Genomic DNA, 4222 nt, shown 5'->3' on the forward strand with positions numbered 1-4222 from the left:
TATCAACCAGGCTAAGTAGATTCAATGCTGTTTCTTAATTGTTTTTTTTATTCAAAATGCCATTAATCTCTCAACTCTCTGGAATTATTTTCAACTATTATTGCTGTAAGTTTTCCTTCCGGTTCTTCTAAGTACAATTTCTTTATTAATGTTTTCGTGTTTGATGCAGAAGTTGAAGAATTTCCCTGGTTAGGCTCTCCTTATTTAATTTATTCTACTTCCTTTATGTCATTTTGCTCTCCTTACTCAATTTATTTTATCTGCATGTTTGATTTCCTGTAGGGTTTATGTCTTTGGGTTTCCGATCGTCTTTAATGCTCTCGTACATCTGTGATATAATCACTCGATCTTGGAATAAGATTTAGGCTGTTTTTCAACCACCCAACATTAACTTACACAAACGATTTGCAAGAACCTGAAGAAGTTGCATATGGCAAAAAGTTTAAGGACTTCATTATTATTCTAACTTCTAAATATTTGGATAGTTAATACGCGGATTTGTGTTTCAGCGTTTAAATTGGGCATAAAACATCACATTTCAGTTAGTGCTTTCAGCCCAAATATTGGTCATGAATACTTCTCTTTGCAGCTGAGAGGCAGATCTTCTCCCAAGCGAGTACACACACCAACCAATTAGTGCGTCCTATGACTTTAGAAACTCAGTGGGAGAAATCTGACAAGCTTTACAAGTTTCATCCTGAAAGTGAGTTCAAATAAATCGATGCATTATGATGCGGATCACAAGCACTGCAGCGAGTCACAACTCACAAGCACTACTATATAGGTCATCGAGGTTAAGCTCTACTTCGAATGCGTAAAGTGAGTCAGGTGTAATCTATAAGTGTCCAATGTCATCTATGATTCCAAAGCCCACATATCGACCTGATCTGTCATACTCTTTTCCTTTCTGGCAAGGGAGAATCTCAAAATAATAAATTTGGGAAATCATGGTACTGAGTTTTTCTTTCATGGAATTGGGTTTCTCCTCTCTTCCCATTTCAAATCTTCAAATTATCTTCTATGGTTTGGCAAAACATAGGTCAGTTTTGATTTTGCATCTGCCATGTTCGAGTTCAAGGTGGCTTTGATGGAATCACTCTGTTCCATCTATCATGCTTGCCTCGGATTGGATCAATGACCTTTCATAGGTTTGTACTTCTTTTCATCTATCAAGGACAAATAGGTAACATACTGTGTCATTTTTTTTTTTTGGTAGGTAACCTAGGATCGGACCTCCGACCTCAAGGTTTAGATACAATGCCTCAACCGTTGAGCTACAGGCCCAATCCTAAGAGATTGTTGTCTTCTTGCAAGGCATTTGAAATGCTAATAACATTTTACGTTCTATGTCCATTTCTGTAATTTTAATATCTTCTATAGGCGAATTTGCAAGCCTTTGTCAAATTCAAGACATTGATGACTTCTTTCCTCTATGCATATACCAAAGAATTTCATTTATTGATTTGAATTTCATTATAATTTGCTCTGATATTTTTGTTCCGAGAATTTAGAAGTGTATTTTATAATTTGTTTTGGGGCTTCTTTTATTTCTTTTTATACATACTTAGTGAAGATATTTGTATTTTTGGCCACTGACCTTTTTGTTTTAGTATAGGTTTCACATGTGTATCTTTTTCATTGTACTTAAAATCCAGGTTTATTCTTTTTTATTTTGTCGCCGCATGCATCGCTTTTAAAATTGTTAGGATCGTGAGTCCAAAACTGATTATTAGGCTCAAAATTGACTTCTCTTTCCTGATTTTTTCATGTTATTGCCCTGTTTGTTTTGGATTTTGAGAACAGACAGAGTCAAAAACTGATTATTGGGCTCAAAATTGACTTCTTTTTCCCGGATTTTCAGATTATTGTGGTTTTTTCTCTGGTATATCGAGAGGATTCCAGATTTGAGGTCCAGCCCCCGGCCTTATTCCTTCTGGTAACCTCTTTGTTTTGGATTTTGAAAACCAATTGGGAGTCCAAAACTGCTTATTGGGATTTTCTTTTTCTCTGATACATCTACATCTAGAGAGGATTCTAGGTTTGAGTTCTTGTCCCTGCCTTATTCCTTCGGGTAATTAATTCGTTTTTCCCATTTTGCTATGCCTTTTTTTTTTTTGAACCATGCTGCCCAAAGTAATTGATTTTTTGGAGCAAGCTGCCCAAAGTTCACCTAATTTCAGTAAATTCTCCATTGCCAGTGCTTTCTATATTATGCATTTTTGCTTTCACTTTCCTCAATGTATTAACTCTTACAGCAAGCTCACTGGATAATTTTCTTCAACTTTTACTGAACTAGAATTGAGAAATGACGAGTCCAAATGCTTATACTAACATAAGAATTGAAACAATGGGCGAGTTAAAAAAATGGGTGAGGCAACCGATGGAGTTCAGTTGCTCATGAGGGCTCAATCTAGATTGACCAAGGGAGGGGTGTGGCAGGATTTGCAACTCATCTTGGAAACCAGACAGAGGTAATGCAGAATTCACTACAATGAAAGGAACTTCAAATTTGAACATTGGAAGAAATTTCATCATGAACATCATGTGATTCGATTTTATTTGTTGGTTGATTCATGCATGCTTATTTGAACCCAGCTTTTTTTTACTATGTGAATGTTTACCAGTGAAGGCAAAAAACTATATATTTGAGGTTTAACCTCTAATTTTGGAGTGCAGGGAAAATATCCCAATTACTCCAAAAGCTTTGAGCTGCTATGGTTTAAATTACTTTTTTCCCATATGTAATTGAACAATGGAAAAACAAGAACTTATGGGTAAAAAATTATTTTCTAGAAAATTCCTGCAATCCCGGTTCACTCATGCATCCATGCGCAATTGGTAAAAAATCATCCAAAAAATAGTATAGAGTAGTTGTCATTTTAATTAGTTGATATTCAGTTTTTAGCAGTTCTACTAAACCCAATTAGTTATTTCAGATAAAAAAAACTAACTGTAACTTTGATATCTTTGTTTAGAACCTGACAATGTTTTAGTTTTTAAGTCTTCATATCTTCTTTCAGGCAACCCTAATTCTTCATACTTTTTCTCCTGTTGGATGATCATATTTTCTGTGATTTTAGATATCTATTAAGGTTTTTATTGGGAATTAGTATTTTATATTTTTTTGACTACAGAGGAGGGTTTTCTTGGAAGGGGATGCGTTTGTGATCGAATGATCTGATAATTATTTTTCATAGGCTTTGGCTTCGATGTATTGCTATTTTGTAAAAAAAATGGACAGTTGTATCATATTGTACCCTTTAATCAATCCTCTGAGAAACCATATTTTTCATAGATTGTTTTGAAGTTAAGGTATCACCATTTCACTGATTAGTGCTTATGACTTTTTTGGATTACATGGACCGAGGATGTTGATCTAGCTAAAGTGAACTTTGGAAAATAAAACTTTAATGATAGTCTTTGGCATTCTTGTTTGGAGACAGACAAGAGAGCTGGTTTCCTTCAATATATTTGATTCCGATGAGGGCAATTTCCTGAGATGAAGTTCAGGATAACGATCATTTTTTCTGGGTATGAGACTATGTTTACTTTTTTAAAGAGGTCAGTAGTGTAATGATATTTTACATGTAAATCAATTTAAAACCTAATTCTTTGCTTTCCTGTTCTTGTTCTTTTTCAATTTGGTTTGAAAAGAAATTAACACATGGGAATGGTTTTGGAATTCTTCCCTTCTAGAGATTTACATAACATGCACTAGGTATCGTAACGGAACTACTGCTTCAGCTTAGTGAAAATGCATTTATAGTTACATCTAAATGGTGGAGGCTGGGTAATTAGCCATGTATGATTTTCTTGGAGTCCCATTCATAGGGGATACCAAAAAGATCAACCTCATGAATAAGGCCAAGGCTGGGCAATTAGCCATGTTGATTTTCTGTCTGTCCTTATATCTGTGATTTGTACTTCTCATCAGTAACTCTTTTTGCTTAACTCTTGATGTTTTAAAGGTTATAGCTTTGTTTGCTGTTATGTTGCTTCAAAAACTATGTTCACAAGTTCCACATGGTCTGGTTTCTACTTATACATGACCGCATGGGTTTTAATGGTTTAGAAAATCCAAGTAAGTATCCCGGTTATAGATTTCTATCTCAAATTTCTTCTTTGTTTATTTTATTCTGTGATTTTATTCTGATAGAATGAGCGCTTCAAATCTTGCTATTACCTTTGATGAAATGGGGTCCCAATCATTAGTTTATGCATT

At 34.7% G+C, this 4222-nt stretch overlaps 1 long non-coding RNA gene across 1 annotated transcript; it reads left to right on the top strand.

Moving 5' to 3' along the window:
* On the top strand, positions 1-3975 carry LOC143886327 (uncharacterized). The gene is made up of 2 exons (XR_013253741.1): positions 1-105; positions 3444-3975. It is a non-coding gene; the product is annotated as an uncharacterized LOC143886327 (long non-coding RNA).
* The last annotated feature ends 247 nt before the right edge of the window (positions 3976-4222 follow it).

The sequence above is a fragment of the Tasmannia lanceolata genome, unplaced genomic scaffold (assembly GCF_043159265.1).
Source record: "Tasmannia lanceolata isolate RefF3 unplaced genomic scaffold, GAP_Taslan_0.1 ptg000011l, whole genome shotgun sequence".
In the NCBI taxonomy this organism is placed as follows: Eukaryota; Viridiplantae; Streptophyta; class Magnoliopsida; order Canellales; family Winteraceae; genus Tasmannia; species Tasmannia lanceolata.